Source organism: Bufo bufo, chromosome 5 (assembly GCF_905171765.1).
Source record: "Bufo bufo chromosome 5, aBufBuf1.1, whole genome shotgun sequence".
Classification (NCBI taxonomy): Eukaryota; Metazoa; Chordata; class Amphibia; order Anura; family Bufonidae; genus Bufo; species Bufo bufo.
The window spans coordinates 54,195,714-54,216,163 of NC_053393.1; the positions used below are offsets into that span (position 1 = coordinate 54,195,714).

General features: G+C 56.3%; 1 protein-coding gene and 1 long non-coding RNA gene across 2 annotated transcripts in view; both read right to left on the reverse strand.

The window, feature by feature from the left end:
• NUDCD1 (NudC domain containing 1) overlaps positions 1 to 20,450 on the reverse strand; it is a 1,097,680-nt gene that overhangs the window by 307,277 nt on the left and 769,953 nt on the right. The gene's annotated exons all lie outside the window — the stretch shown is intronic.
• LOC121002741 overlaps positions 17,005 to 20,450 on the reverse strand; it is a 9,480-nt gene continuing 6,034 nt past the window's right edge. The window contains exon 3 of the long non-coding RNA XR_005779319.1: positions 17,005 to 17,016. This is a non-coding gene — a long non-coding RNA (uncharacterized LOC121002741). The remainder of the gene's footprint in view (positions 17,017 to 20,450) is intronic.

Sequence of the window (20,450 nt, forward strand, 5' to 3'; positions counted from 1 at the left end):
CTTCTCATCCAAGGGAGTGGGCTCACTCACAATTTTGCCCAAAAACACAGCCATGAATAAAGAATGGTACCAAAACACCCTCCAACAGCAACTTCTTCCAACAATCCAACAACAGTTTGGTGAAGAACAATGCATTTTCCAGCACGATGGAGCACCGTGCCATAATGCAAAAGTGAAAACTAAGTGACTCGGGGACCAAAACGTTGACATTTTGGGTCCATTCCCTGGAAACTCCCCAGATCTTAATCCCATTGAGAACTTGTAGTCAATCCTCAAGAGGCGGGTGGACAAACAAAAACCCACTAATTCTGACAAACTCCAAGAAGTGATTATGAAAGAATGGGTTGCTATCAGTCAGGAATTGGCCCAGAAGTTAATTGAGAGCATGCCCAGTCGAATTGCAGAGGTCCTGAAAAAGAAGGGCCAACACTGCAAATACTGACTCTTTGCATAAATGTCATGTAATTGTCGATAAAAGCCTTTGAAACGTATGAAGTGCGTGTAATTATATTTCACTACATCACAGAAACAACTGAAACAAAGATCTAAAAGCAGTTTAGCAGCAAACTTTGTGAAAACTAATATTTGTGTCATTCTCAAAACTTTTGGCCACGACTGTAGTACCCAGCCGAGCCACTGACCCCCCTCTCCTCACGCAGAGGTTACAAATGGCAACAGTAACATTATCTGCTGCCAGGGTGAAGTAAGCCCAAACAAGCGACTTCCGCACCAACCTCCTGTCCGATGGGGTGATGCTGGCTTGCGCCTGTTGGGGCTCGGTGCGCACAGGTGGAGCATGCTGCTGCTGCTGCCTGCTCCTGTCAACAGTAGAGCCACTGCCAATGGTCTCCCTGGAGACCTGCCGCACTGTTTGCCTCGGGTGCCTACCTTCTTCAGTGCTGCTGTCACCTGACAAAGTAGGTGGCACCCATTCGGCGTCCCCCCCCTCCTCATCTGCCATGTCAGACCCGGTGCCAAACAGTGGCGGACTGAGGGGAACAGCTAACATGGAGCCTCTGACCGGGCTCCACTGTCCCCTCTCTGACGCCTGGGTCTGACTAGGTACGGGCGTTGTGTGACTCAAACCACTTGCACCTGTTGGAAGGGATTTCAAAGGGGTATGTATTGTCGTTACCCCTCCTCCTCATCGTTATCCCCCATCCCTTCCAACAAGTCCTGCCCATCTTGAGGGCTGAACTGTAATTCTGCCTCCTAAATAGCCTCCCCCAGAATGTCCAGCTCAGTGTCCTCGTCTTCGAACATGAGCGGGGACAATTCTGTGGGAGTGGGGGTTGTTTCAACAGGAGGCGTAGATCTGCTGCTACTGCTGCTGTGAACTGGGGCTGAGGACTCTGTGGCATTCAAGTCAGCCTCCAGAGCCATCAGTGTCTCGGCGTCCTGCGAACTTATTGCCCTTGGACGGCTGCTTAAACTAAAAAAGTCACGGATCAGACGGACACTCATGCCACCTGGTCCTGCCTGTCCGTGACTGGAGGAGCGGCCCCGTGCTGGCAGCGGTCTAGCACTGGAACCGACTCCTCTATTGGCCCGACCGCTGCTGCCTGCACGGCCCGGGCCACTCATAGTTTATTAAATAAAAAATGTCATAAAAAAAATATATAAAGGTGATTTGGGGAAAACTTTATTGAGGTAGGGACGTGTGTGTGAAAAAATATTAATTTAACTTTTAAATTTTATTAAAAAAATTTAAGTAATTAACGTAAAATAAATAAAACCCCTAACTTAAAAACCAAAGTAATTCAAAGCAAATAAAACTTTTTTTAGTTTTTTTATGACACTAAACTAAGACAAACACAGAAACACGCAGACAATCAGACGCAAAGACCAGACAGATAAACCTAACCTATACACTAAAACTGAACCTTTTTTTTTTGTGGTTAAACTCTAACACAGAAAAACGTGGACAATCAGACGCAAAGACAAGACAGATAAATCTAACCTAAACAATTAAACTGAACCTTTTTTTTAAAAAAACTAACAAAGAAAAACACAGACAATCAGACGCAAAGACAAGACAGATGTAACTAAGCTAAGCACAAAAAACAAAGCTTTTTTTTTTTTTCTAACTCTAAAACAGAAAAACGAGGACAATCAGACGCAAAGACAAGACAGATAAACCGAGCCTAAACACTAAAACAGAAACTTTTTTTTTTCAAACTAACTAAAAAACGCGGACAATCAGACGCAAAAACAAGACAGATGAAACTAAACTAAACACTAAAAAATAGAGTTTATTTAAAAAACAAAAGTTTAAAGCAGAAACACGCAGACAGTCAGACGCAAAGACAAGACAGATAAACGTAACCTAAACAAAAAACTATTAAAACAGAACTTTTTAACAAGGACGGACAGACAGACACAAAATTACCCTAAATCCCTAACTGACCTAACCTAAAATCTGTTATTACTAGCCCTACACTGATTACTAATGCCCTACACTGATCCCTGCACTAAAACCTAAGTGTATCTTTTACCTAAATAATCTAACCTACTGTATCTAATAATACAGACCCTGACATGCATCAGGTGCTTCCAATCACTCCGGCCGCCAGCCCATTCGCTGCCGAGTTCCCGGGCCGCCGGGCGGACAGGTGCATCTGATTGTGAAGGAAGTAAATGCCGTTTACCATTTTTTTTTCGCTTCACAAGCAACGTGATGTATTGCAGACTGCTCCTCACTTGCATTTCGCCATGTACCCGTCCCCGAAACAGACACCTATCAGCCGTGAACGAGGCATACTGTGAGTATGACCCATGGATGGGAACCCTCTCTGCTGGGTGGGTTGCAGAGGAGCTGCCGGGCGAGTTTTAGCCGAGCACGGCGGGCTGCCATTCGAGTGTCCGCCGAGTCCTAGGGGCTGCATGGCGACTGTCCACCGAAGCCTGTGGGGGTACCAGCCCAGGGGCTGTCATGCCGGTGTCCACTGAAGCCTCCAGGCAGCCAGCCACACGGCCGCCATGCGAGTGTCCGCCGAGGCCTGTGCGCTACCAGCCCAGCGGCCGCCATGCGAGCGTCCGCCGGCTTAATGGATGTTAGCCGAGCGTGTCCTCCAAAGGCTATGGCTGCTAAGTGCACCCCAAAACCAGTGAGCAGATTCTCCCGGGACACCGCATCCCTCAGGCCACTGCTCAGCTTGTTTCAGACAGACCGCTGGTGGCTCCATGGTCTGAGGCGCCTGTCAGTAGAAGGGTGAGGGGGTTCGAATGTACCCCGTCTCCCACACCTCATGGGAGAAGGTAGATAGGCCCTGGGGTGAACTGGGTGGTCTCATCCCACCAGAAGTTCCAGGGGCCTGGGTAGGAGTCCCTCACTCCTCCCGCTGGCAAAGAGAAGGGCATATTATGTTGTTTTGAGAGAGAACGTGAATGAGCATGCACCTAACAGGTGCACCCGTCCAGCAGTTCCAGCGGCTGGCCATGTTGGGGTCCCCAATCCCCGGCCACATAGGTGGTGTGTCATGCCATGGAGGGATCCCTGTCTCCCACACCTCATGAGAGAAGGTAGATAGGCCCTGGGGTGAACTGGGTGGTCTCATCCCACCACAAGTTCCAGGGGCCTGGGTAGGAGTCCCTCACTCCTCTCGCTGGCAAAGAGAAGGGCAGATTATGTTGTTTTGAGAGAGAACGTGAATGAGCATGCACCTAACAGGTGCACCCGTCCAGCAGTTCCAGCGGCTGGCCATGTTGGGGTCCCCAATCCCCGGCCACATAGGTGGTGTGTCATGCCATGAAGGGATCCCTGTCTCCCACACCTCATGAGAGAAGGTAGATAGGCCCTGGGGTGAACTGGGTGGTCTCAGCCCACCAGAAGTTCCAGGGGCCTGGGTAGGAGTCCCTCACTCCTCCCGCTGGCAAAGAGAAGGGCAGATTATGTTGTTTTGAGAGAGAACGTGAATGAGCATGCACCTAACAGGTGCACCCGTCCAGCAGTTCCAGCGGCTGGCCATGTTGGGGTCCCCAATCCCCGGCCACATAGGTGGTGTGTCATGCCATGGAGGGATCCCTGTCTCCCACACCTCATGAGAGAAGGTAGATAGGCCCTGGGGTGAACTGGGTGGTCTCAGCCCACCAGAAGTTCCAGGGGCCTGGGTAGGAGTCCCTCACTCCTCCCGCTGGCAAAGAGAAGGGCAGATTATGTTGTTTTGAGAGAGAACGTGAATGAGCATGCACCTAACAGGTGCACCCGTCCAGCAGTTCCAGCGGCTGGCCATGTTGGGGTCCCCAATCCCCGGCCACATAGGTGGTGTGTCATGCCATGGAGGGATCCCTGTCTCTCACACCTTGCGGAAGAAGGTATATAGGCACCGTGGGTGAACTGGGTGGGTGCATCCCACCAGCAGTTCCATGAAGTAGCACTAAGCCGGCGTGTGTGATTTGTCATACCCATGTTTATATTGTAATTTTATCTCTCTTCCAAGTCACAACCGGACTGTCCTCACCTGTGCTGTCTGTCACAAAGTGTACAAAGACCTATCCACGCACTTGAGGAGATGCTGCATGAGACTTTGTACAGATGATGAGATCCAATCCAGTCTGTTATCTTCCAAGACCTCCCTGAAAAACATTGCCAGCCGTGGTACCACCATCAGCTACCATCAGGTCGCCTCCCTTCAATCCACTGAGGACATCGTACGGTTCCTGGAAGACAGAGGGTTTACCATCATTGATAAGCCCCCTTCTCCCTGGTAAGGTCCTGCAATGTGTGGTACACCTGTGTTCCCATCTGAACACCCTTCTAGTTACTTACGTACCTTCTACTTCTCTCTTTAGCGCTGCCAGTTTGTCGTATGGTACTCCTATTCCTCCTGCCCAGGCCAGCCAGCATCTTTCATCTTCCACCCCCAACGATCATGGAACTGCTTGCCAGCTCAGAAGTGATTGGGAGGATGTAGCTTCAGAGACCGTGGGCCTAGTGGAGGAGGATGAGGCTTCAATAACCCTGAGTCTAGTGGAGGACAAGGGTGCTTCCGTAACCTTGAGCCCGGTGGTGAGGTTTATTCAGGAACCGTGAGCTCAGAGGAGGGTTCTTCAGGAACCGTGAGCTCAGAGGAGGGTTCTTCAGGAACCGTGAGCCCAGTGGTGGTGGAGGTTTCTTCAGGAAACGTGAGCCCAGTGGAGGAGTGTGCCTCAGTAACCCTGAGCCTAGTGGAGGTGGATCTGGCCCCTTCAGGTGTGGAGGGGGATGTGACCCCTTCAGGATCCATGGGCCTATTATCTGCAACCGAGTCTCCAGATGATAGCGACGATAAGTCCTTTCAATGCACTCCCAGGTGGGTACATGAGCCTCGGTGATGAACCATGACTTTCATGGTTCCACCGTGACTGTTTCCTTTTTCTCATCATCCTTTTCCCCTGCCTCTAGGACTTTGAAAACCACAGGGAGAGGTGCTGCACGGAAGAGGATGCAGGACGCTGGGCTGTACAACCGTCATCCCTCCGGGGATCCTCTGTTGAAACCTTACGGCAATTACCTGCGGTCTACGCTGGGCCTGAGCAATCACAGGCAGGAGGTGGATGCGGTTGCCCGGTTCCTATACTTTATGAACCCACAACGTGCCTGCCTAGACTTTGTCAGCGACATTGAGAAGGTTCGTTCTTACTTTGACAAGCTCTTAGAAGCCAAGCTCTCTCACCAGACTAGGCTCAACTGCATCCAGCGTATTCGGCGGTTCGTAAAGTACAATATGCGCTCCACCAACCTTTCCATCAGGCAGCCTGACCTGTACAAGAAGTGCAAGTTCTTCATCACGGTCACCGAAGACATCCAAAAGATCCTGTCCAAGGGGCTCTCAAGAGACAGGGTCGACAAGAGGTGAATGTGGAGCCAGGGGTAGGGCTGGGATGGTGGAGTCATTTGTTGGTCTTCCCCCACTCCCTGTTGGTGAGTACCTAACTTCTCTGGTCTTCTTTCTCCCCTTGTCTTAGGTACGCGGCCTTGAGCCAAAAATCACCCAGCCCGTCCGATTGCCGAGCAGTCCTCAGGGATGCCAAGAGCATGTTCTTGAAGTGCATAGCCCAAGCCTGGGCGAACTGTGCAACTTCCTATCAGCAAACTGAAATTATCCTCTACCTAGAGTGCCTTCTTGTCTTGAAGCATCTTCAGCGACCGGGGGTAGTCCAAAACATGACTGTAAGCCGCTTTTCTGGTTCAGTATGTGGGGTTATTTTTCATCATTCGTCGCTCCTCATGTCTTCTGCTCCTTGCAGGTGGGAGAGTGGGATGAGAGGATTCACCATGAGTACGAAGGTGAAAAACTATGTGTGATCGGTGTAAGAACCCACAAGACCTCTACTCAACAAGTTGCTGCTTTCGCGCTGGACAATGATGAAGAGTCGGTGAGTGTGAGCAGAGATGCCCCTTTGCTGGTCCCCGGGTGTTATTCAGCTCCCACCCTCTTCCATTTAAACATTTTGTACCCTTGTTCTCTCCTCAGTGGTTTCAGGCCTACTATGAAAAAGTCCGGCCATTGCTAACCAAAAGTGACATAGACGATCCAAAGGATAAATTCTTCCTCTCTTCAGTGGGAACTGAGCGACATACTGTTTCACGAGACATCAAGAGCTACCAATCAAAGTGAGTAGTGCCCAAGCAGTTATCCCTGCTCTATGTCTCTTTGTTGCCCGGATCTTCAGCTTATTCTCCCCTTCGTTCCCAGGTATAACCTCCCCGATATCTCCAGTCAGGTGGTCAGGAAGGTCTGTGAAACTTGGACGCTTGCAAGGTACACTGATCCTGAAAAGACTCTGTTTGCAAAGTACTTGGCACACACAAACTCCACGGCGGACAGGCACTACCGAGAGAAAGTGCTAGATGACATCTGTCATGGTTACAAGCTGGTGAAGAGATCTTTTAGTAGTGATGAGGACCGGACCCCATCTGCTGCTGCCCCCCTGGAGGAAATCAACATGGTGGGGAGGGAGATGGAATGTCTGCCCAACACTTCAAGTAGCAGTGATTAATATGTATGTGTAAATGAAATAAACTATTCTTCTATCTCAAATGAAGTTGGCTCAGGTCATCAGTTCCAGAGGCTGGGCATGATGATAGGCCTCTCCTGGTTCACAGAGGTGGTGTATCATGGCATGGGAGTCAAGTCTCGCACATCCCTTGGAAGAAGGGAGATAGGCCCCGGGGGCGAACTGGGTGGTCTCATCCCACCAGCGGTTCCAGAGGCTGGGCACGATGATATGCCTCTCCTGATCCGCAGAGGTGGTGTATCATGGCATGTGAGTCAAGTCTCGCACAACCCTTGGAAGAAGGGAGATAGGCCTCGGGGGCGAACTGGGTGGTCTCATCCCACCAGCGGTTCCAGAGGCTGGGCACGATGATAGGCCTCTCCTGATCCACAGAGGTGGTGTATCATGGCATGGGAGTCAAGTCTCGCACAACCCTTGGAAGAAGGGAGATAGGCCCCGGGGGCGAACTGGGTGGTCTCATCCCACCAGCGGTTCCAGAGGCTGGGCACGATGATAGGCCTCTCCTAATCCACAGAGGTGGTGTATCATGGCATGGGAGTCAAGTCTCGCACATCCCTTGGAAGAAGGGAGATATGCCCCGGGGGCGAACTGGGTGGTCTCATCCCACCAGCGGTTCCAGAGGCTGGGCACGATGATAGGCCTCTCCTGATCCACAGAGGTGGTGCATCATGGCATGGGAGTCAAGTCTCGCACATCCCTTGGAAGAAGGGAGATATACCTCAGGGGGCAAACTGGGTGGTCTCATCCCACCAGCGGTTCCAGAGGCTGGGCATGATGATAGGCCTCTCCTGATCCGCAGAGGTGGTGTATCATGGCATGAGTGTCAAGTCTCGCACATCCCTTGGAAGAAGGGAGATATGCCTCAGGGGGCAAACTGGGTGGTCTCATCCCACCAGCGGTTCCAGAGGCTGGGCACGATGATAGGCCTCTCCTGATCCGCAGAGGTGGTGTATCATGGCATGAGTGTCAAGTCTCGCACATCCCTTGGAAGAAGGGAGATATGCCTCAGGGGGCAAACTGGGTGGTCTCATCCCACCAGCGGTTCCAGGGGCCTGGGTAGGAGTCCCCCACTCCACCCCCTGCTTTCTCCACCCTCGGATCTTGTTGTCTGTGCGAACCTCGTCCACCCACCCTAGATCGATTTGGCATGTCGCGACCCGGCGGGTAGGGACCCTCGCTCGGCCGGACTTTGGAGTCCGTGCCGGCATATGGTGAGTGCGTCCCCTCTCCCTTCTAGCCTGGGTTCGACACTGTGTGTGGCGGTCCCCTCATCTCGGAGCACAAGTCCCCCTCTACAAGCCCTTCAAGTCTCGGCTTCCTAGCCCTTAAGGGGACCGAGAAGAAGGTAGAAAGGCTCCAAGGGGTGAACTGGGTGGGCGCATCCCACTGACAGTTCCAGGGGTCTGGGCAGGAGTCCCACACTCCTTTCCGCCGGCAAGAGAAGGTATCATTTGATGGTTTGAGCGAGAGAACCAGCTATGAGAGCGAACCTGGCCGTCTCTCCCCAGCAGCAGTTCCAGAGGCTGGGCATGATGGCTCGACACCCCTGGGTCTCAGAGGCATGTGACACGAAAGGGGGTCTCCCTTTCCAACACCTCCCGGAAGAAGGTAGAGAGACCCTGGGGGGGTGGGCAGTGTGATTTGATCCCACCATCAGTTCCATGACATCCGATGTGTCGGCTGGAAGGGAAGACTTCCACAGATTCAGGGGGGGTTTTTGGAAATGTCTACCCAGGAAAGGAGCACCGTAGGCGGGTACGAATTTCTGACTTCCCCCCCTCTGCCATTCCCGGAGGGAAGGTGGTACAGAAAAGCTGGAGGTCTCCTCTCGGAGCCCAAGTCCCCCTCTACCAGCCCTGCAAGTCTCGGCTCCCTAGCCCCGAAGGGGGGCCGAGAAGAAGGTAGAGAGGCTCCAGGGGGTGAACAGTGTGTTCACGTCCCACCAGCAGTTCCAGGGGCCTGGGTAGGAGTCCCCCACTCCTCCCCCTGTTGTCTGTGCGAACCTCCTCCACCCACCCTAGATCGATTTGGCATGTCGCGACCCGGCGGGTAGGGACCCTAGCTCGGCCGGACTTTGGAGTCCGTGCCGGCATACGGCGAGCGTGTCCCATCTCCCTTCTAGCCCGGGTTCGACGCTGTGTGTCGCGGCGCTCTGAGCACAAGTCCCCCTCTACAAGCCCTTCAAGTCGCGGTTTCCTAGAGAAGAAGGTAGAGAGGCTCCAGGGGGGTGAACTGTGTGGTCACATCCCACCAGCAGTTCCAGGGGCCTGGGTAGGAGTCGCCCACTCCTCCCGCTGGCACAGAGAACCGTGTGGACTTTGTCATTTTTCTTGGAGAGAGAGAGAGGACCATGACAAGGGGATGGAGTCGAGGGGCGCATCCTGGCAGCAGTTCCAGGGGCCCGGGCAGGAGTCCCCCACCCCGGCCCTTTCTCCGCCAAAAGGGTAAGGGGGACTTGCTATTCGGAAGCGGGCAACCGTGGAGAGTAAACCCGGTGGTTTGTCCCCCCCCCACCCCCGGCAGTCCCATGGGGCCCGGGCACGAGACCCCCTCTCCTCCCGCCGGCAAGAGAAGGTAGAAAGATGGACTTTGTTGGTTTGAGCGAGAGAACCAGCTATGAGATCGAACCTGGCCGTCGCATACCGACAGCAGTTCCAGAGCCTGGGCATGACGGCTCGACACCCCTGGGTCTCAGCGGCATGTGACACGAAAGGGGGCCCCCCTTTCCAACACCTCCCGGAAGAAGGTAGAGAGGCCCAGGGGAGCGAACTGGGTGGGCGCATCCCACCGGCAGTTCGAGGGGCCTGGGCAGGAGTCGCACACTCCTCCCGCCGGCAAGAGAAGGTAGAAAGATGGACTTTGTTGGTTTGAGCGAGAGAACCAGCTATGAGATCGAACCTGGCCGTCGCATACCGACAGCAGTTCCAGAGCCTGGGCATGACGGCTCGACACCCCTGGGTCTCAGCGGCATGTGACACAAAAGGGGGCCCCCCTTTCCAACACCTCCCGGAAGAAGGTAGAGAGGCCCAGGGGAGCGAACTGGGTGGGCGCATCCCACCGGCAGTTCCAGGGGCCTGGGCAGGAGTCGCACACTCCTCCCGCCGGCAAGAGAAGGTAGAAAGATGGACTTTGTTGGTTTGAGCGAGAGAACCAGCTATGAGATCAAACCTGGCCGTTGCATACCGACAGCAGTTCCAGAGCCTGGGCATGACGGCTCGACACCCCTGGGTCTCAGCGGCATGTGACACGAAAGGGGGCCCCCCTTTCCAACACCTCCCGGAAGAAGGTAGAGAGGCCCAGGGGAGCGAACTGGGTGGGCGCATCCCACCGGCAGTTCCAGGGGCCTGGGCAGGAGTCGCACACTCCTCCCGCCGGCAAGAGAAGGTAGAAAGATGGACTTTGTTGGTTTGAGCGAGAGAACCAGCTATGAGATCGAACCTGGCTGTCGCATACCGACAGCAGTTCCAGAGCCTGGGCATGACGGCTCGACACCCCTGGGTCTCAGCGGCATGTGACACGAAAGGGGGCCTCCCTTTCCAACACCTCCCAGAAGAAGGTAGAGAGGCCCAGGGGAGCGAACTGGGTGGGCGCATCCCACCGGCAGTTACAGGGGCCTGGGCAGGAGTCGCACACTCCTCCCGCCGGCAAGAGAAGGTAGAAAGATGGACTTTGTTGGTTTGAGCGAGAGAACCAGCTATGAGATCGAACCTGGCTGTCGCATACCGACAGCAGTTCCAGAGCCTGGGCATGACGGCTCGACACCCCTGGGTCTCAGCGGCATGTGACACGAAAGGGGGCCCCCCTTTCCAACACCTCCCGGAAGAAGGTAGAGAGGCCCAGGTGAGCGAACTGGGTGGGCACATCCCACCGGCAGTTCGAGGGGCCTGGGCAGGAGTCGCACACTCCTCCCGCCGGCAAGAGAAGGTAGAAAGATGGACTTTGTTGGTTTGAGCGAGAGAACCAGCTATGAGATCGAACCTGGCCGTCGCATACCGACAGCAGTTCCAGAGCCTGGGCATGACGGCTCGACACCCCTGGGTCTCAGCGGCATGTGACACAAAAGGGGGCCCCCCTTTCCAACACCTCCCGGAAGAAGGTAGAGAGGCCCAGGGGAGCGAACTGGGTGGGCGCATCCCACCGGCAGTTCCAGGGGCCTGGGCAGGAGTCGCACACTCCTCCCGCCGGCAAGAGAAGGTAGAAAGATGGACTTTGTTGGTTTGAGCGAGAGAACCAGCTATGAGATCAAACCTGGCCGTTGCATACCGACAGCAGTTCCAGAGCCTGGGCATGACGGCTCGACACCCCTGGGTCTCAGCGGCATGTGACACGAAAGGGGGCCCCCCTTTCCAACACCTCCCGGAAGAAGGTAGAGAGGCCCAGGGGAGCGAACTGGGTGGGCGCATCCCACCGGCAGTTCCAGGGGCCTGGGCAGGAGTCGCACATTCCTCCCGCCGGCAAGAGAAGGTAGAAAGATGGACTTTGTTGGTTTGAGCGAGAGAACCAGCTATGAGATCGAACCTGGCTGTCGCATACCGACAGCAGTTCCAGAGCCTGGGCATGACGGCTCGACACCCCTGGGTCTCAGCGGCATGTGACACGAAAGGGGGCCCCCCTTTCCAACACCTCCCGGAAGAAGGTAGAGAGGCCCAGGGGAGCGAACTGGGTGGGCGCATCCCACCGGCAGTTCCAGGGGCCTGGGCAGGAGTCGCACACTCCTCCCGCCGGCAAGAGAAGGTAGAAAGATGGACTTTGTTGGTTTGAGCGAGAGAACCAGCTATGAGATCGAACCTGGCTGTCGCATACCGACAGCAGTTCCAGAGCCTGGGCATGACGGCTCGACACCCCTGGGTCTCAGCGGCATGTGACACGAAAGGGGGCCCTCCTTTCCAACACCTCCCGGAAGAAGGTAGAGAGGCCCAGGGGAGCGAACTGGGTGGGCGCATCCCACCGGCAGTTCCAGGGGCCTGGGCAGGAGTCGCACACTCCTCCCGCCGGCAAGAGAAGGTAGAAAGATGGACTTTGTTGGTTTGAGCGAGAGAACCAGCTATGAGATCGAACCTGGCCGTCACATACCGACAGCAGTTCCAGAGCCTGGGCATGACGGCTCGACACCCCTGGGTCTCAGCGGCATGTGACACGAAAGGGGGCCCCCCTTTCCAACACCTCCCGGAAGAAGGTAGAGAGGCCCAGGGGAGCGAACTGGGTGGGCGCATCCCACCGGCAGTTCCTGGGGCCTGGGCAGGAGTCGCACACTCCTCCCGCCGGCAAGAGAAGGTAGAAAGATGGACTTTGTTGGTTTGAGCGAGAGAACCAGCTATGAGATCGAACCTGGCCGTCTCATACCGACAGCAGTTCCAGAGCCTGGGCATGACGGCTCGACACCCCTGGGTCTCAGCGGCATGTGACACGAAAGGGGGCCCCCCTTTCCAACACCTCCCGGAAGAAGGTAGAGAGGCCCAGGGGAGCGAACTGGGTGGGCGCATCCCACCGGCAGTTCCAGGGGCCTGGGCAGGAGTCCCCCACTCCTTCCCCTGCTTTCTCCACCCTTGATCGATTTGGCTTGTCGTGACCCGGCGGGTAGGGACCCTCGCTCGGCCGGACTTTGGAGTCCGTGCCGGCATATGGCGAGTGTGTCCCCTCTCCCTTCTAGCCCGGGTTCGACGTGTGTGTCGCGGCGCTCGTGGCGGTCCCCTCATCCGTGCGACCCCCTCGCCCAGCTCCTGCTGCCGGGGGTGGATTGCTTGGGGGGAACCCCTCTGGCTGTCCTGTCGAGCTCGCTCCGAACGGGCAGAAAATAGGCGTCTGTAATCGCGCGGTCTCACCGCGGGAGGACCTCCCGGGCCTAAGGGACGCGTGGGTCGTATGCCCTCCGCCGCTCCCCAGCGACCCGATTAGTTTCGGGCCTAAGGGATGCGTGGGGTGTCTGCCCTCTGCCTCTCCCCAGTAACCCGAGTCGTTCCGTCCCTGCGGTGCGCCCCGTGCGGCGGCACATCTTCTCTGCGGTCGACACCCAAACACCCGAACGGGCAGGAAAATGTGTTTGAAACCGTGCGGTCTCGCCACGGGAGGGCCTTCCTGGGCCTAAGGGATGCGTGGGTCGTACGCCCTCCGCCGCCTCCCCAGTCACCCGATTTGTTTCGGGCCTAAGGGACGCGTAGGTGGTGTCTGCCCTCTGTCACTCCCCAGTAACCCGGGTTCGTTCCGTCCCCGTGCGGCGTTCCCCGTGCGGCGTTCCCCGTGCGGCGGAGGCACGTCTTCTCTGCGGTCGACACCCGAAGGGGCAGAAGAAACACGTTTGAAGTCTTGCGGTCTCACCACGGGTGGACAGCCTCCTGGGCCTAAGGGACGCGTGGGTTCGTACGCCCTCCGCCGCTCCCCAGCGACCCGATTTATTTCGGGCCTAAGGGATGCGAGGGGTGTCTGCCCTCCGCCGCTCCCCAGTAACCCGGGCGGGCCGTTTCCGTTCCCGCGGCGCCCTCCGCTCGACGGCTGCGTGTCTTCTCTGCCGTCGACACCCGTACGCCCGTACTTCCAGAAAAAAGGCGCCCGAAGTCGCGCTGTCTCGCCGCGGGAGGACCTCCCGGGCCTAAGGGACGCTTGGGTCGTATGCCTTCCGCCGCTCCCCAGTCACCCGATTCGTTTCGGGCCTAAGGGAAGCGTGGGGTGTCTGCCCTCTGCTGCTCCCCAGTAAACCCCGGTCGTCCCCGCGGCGTCCCCCCAGCGTGGCGGCTGCGCGCCCTTCTCTGCTGTCGGGCACCACTCGTTGGCGACCCCCACGGCGGGGTGAACCCGCGCCACCGGGCAGGGATCACTCGCGCCGCATAGCCCTGAGTTTTTGCCAGAGAAGAGAGACTACAGGGTTGAAGCGGGTAGATAAGGAGCCCGAGAGGCAGGCGACCCGTCCCCGGGCCTCGGCCCTGGGGGCTTCTTCTCCTCGTCCTCCGGATACACCTCCTTCCCTCTCACCCCCACCGCCCTCGTCTGCTCCTCTGCTCTCAGCGGCTAGGAGGGGGAGGAAGAGGGCCGCGCTCGGCCCTTCAGGGGCGTTCGGTCAGACTCCGGATCTTTCCGTCCACCTCCTCCTCCCTCTCCGCACCGGGGGGCGTGCGTTTCTCCGGGAAACCGCCCCTCCTCGCTCCGTCGCCTACCTGGTTGATCCTGCCAGTAGCATATGCTTGTTTCAAAGATTAAGCCATGCACGTGTAAGTACGCACGGCCGGTACAGTGAAACTGCGAATGGCTCATTAAATCAGTTATGGTTCCTTTGATCGCTCCAACCGTTACTTGGATAACTGTGGTAATTCTAGAGCTAATACATGCCGACGAGCGCTGACCCCCAGGGATGCGTGCATTTATCAGACCAAAACCAATCCGGGGGCCCGGGCGCGGCGGGGCCCGCGGGCGGGGGTGGTCTCGGCCTCCCCGATTCCCGCCCGCCGCCGCTCTCCCCGGCCGCTTTGGTGACTCTAGATAACCTCGGGCCGATCGCACGTCCCCGTGACGGCGACGATCCATTCGGATGTCTGCCCTATCAACTTTCGATGGTACTTTCTGCGGCTACCATGGTGACCACGGGTAACGGGGAATCAGGGTTCGATTCCGGAGAGGGAGCCTGAGAAACGGCTACCACATCCAAGGAAGGCAGCAGGCGCGCAAATTACCCACTCCCGACTCGGGGAGGTAGTGACGAAAAATAACAATACAGGACTCTTTCGAGGCCCTGTAATTGGAATGAGTACACTTTAAATCCTTTAACGAGGATCTATTGGAGGGCAAGTCTGGTGCCAGCAGCCGCGGTAATCCAGTGTAGCTCTAGCAGCAGAGGAGGAAGGGTGTGGCTGTCTAGAGCTCCTGAACATCCAGAAGCAGCAAGGCCCAGGGTGATTTCTTTCCACCTTAATCCCCTGGGCAGAACCAGACTTGTGGGGAGGTTTGTCATCTACCTCCCCAGCCCAGGCCCTGCCTCTCCCTAGGGAGCTGGCAGGGTCCTGCGGCCATGGCATCCAAACGGAGTTACCCTGCTCCCCGGTCGGGGTCAGGCGGAGGTAGTGGATCCCGCACAAGGAACCAGAGTGATGGAGGCGAGGGGGTGAAGAAATCCGGACGAGGTGGCGGAGGCCAAGTCCCCCCCAAGGACCCTGGAACCTCTGCAAAGAGGAGTACTGCCGAGGCTGGAGAGGTGTCGTCCCAGGTAGGTTGGGGGTCCCTGCGGGAGGGAGAGTCCACCCCCACCTACAGCTCCCGCGTGGCGTTTCACCTCCGCGAGGTTAAGGAGCTGGGACGGCACCTCAAAATCCTGAACCAGGACCTTGGGATGCAGAGGACCAGGGCGAATGCTATGTCTAGCAAGAAGCGGGCCCCTGTATCACTAAGGATAAAAGAGCTAAAAAAGGAGATTGACATTTTTAGGAGAAAAAGAGACACTTTAATTGCTGAGAGCGGCCCCTTTGAGGAAAAACTCCTAAATGAGGAAAGGTTTTTGGCCATGGAGGAAAGGAGAGGGGAGCGGTGTGGGGGGGATAGCGGGGAGGAGGAGGAGGGCAGTGCGCTGGGTCAGTCATCTGTGTCCGGCGCAACTGTCACTCCCCGGTCGTCCCTGCCAGAACCTGCACCAGCTCCCCCTCTGAATTCTCAGTTGTCGGTGCCGGAGGGGTACAGCAGCATTGCCGCTGAACAAGTGGAGCTGCCCCCTTCGGATGACGACGACTTTGAAGAAGGCAGCGGTGGTGGTGGCGGAGGACTAATGGAGGAAATCCGTATGTTGGAGTCACCAGTGGAACTGCAGGGTTTCGTTTTCGTGGACGAACTCCTGGAGGACGGAGGAAAGGAAAAAAAAGGGGAAAAAAAAGAAAAAAAGACATTTGAAACTAAGTACGTTTTTGTTCCGCACCTGGCAGGGGCTATGTCGGATGCGGCATCAGCGAGAAGCATCCCGGGTTCGGGGGCCTCCGGCACTGTGGGTCACTCCCCTGTGGGAGGGGGGAGTGGCTTGGTGCGGGAGCCTGCTCCCGTGATAGAGGCGGTCCTGCCCGCTGCCCCGGTGTGTAAGGTGGTGCTGGGGCGGTGCGACGGGATCGCCGTTCCTCCCACCCATGATGGTGCTCCTGTGGTCCCCGCTGTCGGTTTGCGGCGGGGATCGGGGAGCAGAGATGTGGCGGTGGGGGTCGCGGCTGGGGGCGTGTCTGGGGGCGTTCCCGGCGCTGTTCCTGTGGGTGGGGATGGTGCCGGGTGCGTGTCTGGGTGCGCTCCTGGGCGCGATCCTCCCCCCCCCCGTGTTGATGCGGCTGGAGGTGCGGCTGGGGGTGTGTCCGCGGGCGCGTCCGGGCCTCCTCCGGTTGGCATGCATGGTGGCGTGGCCGGGGGGGTGCCGGGCCGTGCTTCCGGGCGCACTCCTGGTGCCGTGAGTGAATTCGCGGGCGCGGGGAACAAGCGCCTATGCACGAAGGAACTGGGAGTTGGGGCCGCCGGAGAGGATAGGTCCGCGCTCCGGTCCTCAGAAAAAAAAGGTGTTATTGCGCCAGAACATCTGACGACATACATTGCTACTGGGCACGCCCCCTCTGTTTCCTCCTCCTCCAGCGCTGAATTAAGTGCTGGAGAGGGGAGGAGTATAGTCACCAATGCCCAGGTTTTTGGGGCAGCAGAGGAGGGCTTGGCCGGTGGCAGAGGAAGTGGCAGTGTACACGATATTAAAGTTATAGAAAAAAAAAGTGTAGTAGCATTTGTTGCACCAGCTGTCCCAGCAGAGAGAAAGGGTGCATGCAAGCAGGGTGGTGGTAGTGGTGTTGGTAAGGGTGCTGCATCTGGCCCCAAAGGTGGGATGGATGCTGGGGGTCAGCGGACCGTCGCTGAAAAAGCGGTGGCTGCGGCTCCTGGTGTCCGCCCTCCGGAGGGATCCGGTGCGGCACCTGGTATTAGTGTAGTGGGGGGGGGGCGGTTCGGTTGCCCCTCCTGCGGCCGTAACACCTGGCAGAAGTTATGCCAGTGTGGCTGCGGCCGTGGGGGGGAGGGGCTGTCCTCGTTGGCTTCCTCATTCCCGGGAGTCGCGGTTGGTGACTTGCAGCGGCGGCTCCTGGAGGCCCTCAAAAGGGGGGAGAGTTCGATGATAGTAGAGGGTGAGAAAGTGGACCTATCCTTATGGATAGACAGGCACGGCCTGCGAGCTTTCCGAGAGGAAAGGGGGGGCGAGACCACCTGGTCCCTGCCCACAACCGGCCCTGGGACCAGACGGAATGTAGTCTGTCTCAAGTGGAGAAGCAATGATGCCTGCCCTACAAGGAAAAGGGTGGTGGAGCTCCTGCTTGGGATGGGTTTCAGGGTGGTTGACATCTTCGCCCTGATACATCCCTATGGTTCCAAGGAGTTCGACATCAGCTTTGCCCGGCCGGAGGGCCTAGAGCTTTTCTGGTCCGGGTATGAGCTGGTGAAGAACTTACCGGATTGGAAGGGGTTTTTCGCCCAGGCGATAACCCGTCAGAACAACGTCAAGAAAGTGACCGTTTTGACCCGTAACAAATCGCTTTCTTGCGTTGATATTCTGACCTGGCTTAGCAGGTACGGTGACGTCCAGGGTGTACCATCCAAAAACCTGGACGAATTTGGCATTTGGTCGGGAGCCTGGACTTTCAATGTGAAGTTGAAATGTCTGGGAAGTACGGTTTCCCACATTCCATCCTCTGCCTTCATCGGTCGGGATAGGATTCTTGTTTTCTACAGGGGGCAGCCTAAGCTCTGTCACAAGTGCGGCAGCCCTTCACACTTCAGCGCCAGCTGCCAAGTGCAGAAGTGCGCGTTGTGTGGAGGGACAGGTCACCTTGCCGCATCTTGCAAGGAGATTAGGTGCAACCTGTGTGGTGTGCTCGGACACCCATTTAGTCGTTGTCCCCTCTCAGAGGTTAATGCGGCCCGAGCTCACGCAGGAGTGGGCCGGGAGGTCCCTTCGGCTGAGGCGGGTGTAGCGGAGTGCAATATTAGAATCCACGATCTCCGCTGGTATAACAGGTAAATCCACAGTCCGCGCTGAACAGTAAGGCAATGTTCCCAATCCTCCCAATAACCGGACGAGACACAGTCTGGGAGTCAACTGACTTTACTAGGCACAGCACACATGTTTCAAACCCCTCAACAGCCTCATTTACATACAATAGGGTGAATAGATTACTATAATACAAGGAAAGGTGGGGTCAGACAATAGCAAGGGCTGATGGGAGGTTGAGGGGGGACACGGCAGCTAGTTTAAACAGGTCTGGCAGTGTCCATCTGTTACAGCCCAATATACATAGCAAAACAGATATAGCATACAGCACAACCTACAGACAACCTTTCTTACATTATAGTCCAGAAGTGGCTAGGTTTGCCACAGCGGGTGCTGGCGGAGACAGTCGAGTTGAGGGGTCAGTGAAGACCAAGAGCGGTCCGTCCCGGCAGAGGCGGAGGGAGAGACGTCAGGCGGAGAGGGAGCAGAAGGAACCCCACCACAATGGGGTGATGTCTGCCCCTCCCCAAGTGGCTTACTCCCGTAGTTCGGAGACCCTAGGGGACAGGGAGCTAAGTGCGGAAATCAAGAGACTAGACCGAGCCGATGGGACCCAGTCTTCGCACTACGAAAGCGCAGCAGAGGGTAGTGAGACTGGGTCCTATACCAATAGACGGAAACGGTACTCAAAAAAGAGAACGAGCCCGACCAAAGTAGCCAGGGAAGGCGTAACTGGCTCCCCTCTTGAGCTCTCCAACCGGTATCTCACTTTGGATGAGACCTCCGCCTCCTCTTCATCCGGGGAGGAGGTAAGAAGTGGGGTACCGGAGGCGAAGGTGGGAGAGCTTCCAGGAGGCCCCGTGCCCCTCTCTGGTGTGGATGTAAGGTCCCCAGAAGAGGAGGCAAACCCGATTCCCGGAACTGAGAAAGGCAGGGGCGGTACGCAAGAGGGAGCGGTGGTGACAGAAGGCATGGACACCACCGTCTCTCTCAAAAGAGGTCGCGCCGCCTTAGAGGATAGCCCCGGGAGTAGTAGGAAGGGTGGGAAGGATGGAGGACATTCAGCTTAAACACCAAGTATGGCGGTACCCACTCAGCTCACACTGGCGACCATTAATGTCGCCAGCGTTAAATCTGATGCGGCTCGCTACACAGCCTTTGATTTTTTCAGCCGTGTTGAAGCTGACGTTTTATTTTTGCAGGAGACCAGACTGTCAAACTTGGCAGAAGTCCACAAGGTGAAGAGGGAGTGGAGATCTGGGCCCTCCTTCTGGTCTCTTGCGGCTGAGCCGTATAGCGGAGTGGCGGTCCTTTTCACCGTACCGGTAGAATGCCGACAGGTGGTTGAGCTGGAAATGGGGAGGTGTTTGATCTTGGATATCCTCATGAAGGGACAGGAACTGCGCCTAATTAATATCTATGGGCCCCAGTCCAAGTGGGACAGGAAATGTCTCTTTATGAGGATCAAGCCTTTCCTTTTTACAAGCCGGCAAGTGGTCTTTGGTGGGGACTTTAACACCATCGTGAGGTCCCAAGATAGGGGAGGCACCAGAGACCGGCTGGCTTATGACAGTATAGCTCTAAACAGCATAGCTAGTGAGGCTCGTCTGGTGGATGTCCACATCAGGCACACCCCAGACCACGGGGGTTTCACTTATTATAGAGGAGATAGGATTAGGTCTAGAATAGACAGGTTTTTTTTAAAGGAGGAAGCTACCTTCTCGCCCTTAAGAGTTGTGGAGGTGGAATTCTCTGATCACTGTCTGATTATGTTTTCTCTGAATATTTCAGAATCCCCCCAAATGGGAAGAGGTTACTGGAAGCTGAATGCGGGAGTCCTGGAGGAAGCAGAGGTGAGACAATCCTTTGAGGATTTTCTTCAGAATCAGGTAGCTTTGCTGGATCTCTGTGACACTAAGTCAGAGTGGTGGGAGGTATTCAAAGACCGGGCTGCAAAGTTCTTCCGCCAGCTCTCGAGCCTCAGGTCTCTAGACAGGTACCGCCTGTATCAGAGTCTGAGGAGGAAACTCGAAGATCTGGTCTCGACTGGAGGTAGCCGCGAGGATATCTCCAGGGTGAAATCTTTGCTCAAGAGGTGCCAGTATGATAGACACGCATCTTTGGTTTTTGAGAGGGACTTCGGGAGGTACCGCTCGCCCGACCCCTACAGAAACTGTAAGATGTCAGTGAAGAGTAAGTTAATAACAGGACTGGTTGATGGTACGGGGTCTCTGAACAGGTCCAGATCAGGGATCCTGGAAGTCGTCAGATCCTTTTACTCGTGCCTCTTGGGGAAGAGGGATCTGGATCGGGACAGGATGTCGGCTTTCCTGGCTGAAATCACCCCTGAGTCAGAAGCTCACCTCTCTTTTGACGTTTTGGTAGAAGAGATCAGAAAGGAGGAAGTTATCCTGGCGGTGGAAGGGTTAGCTCTGAAGAAGTCGCCAGGCCCGGATGGCTTAACATCCGAGTTTTA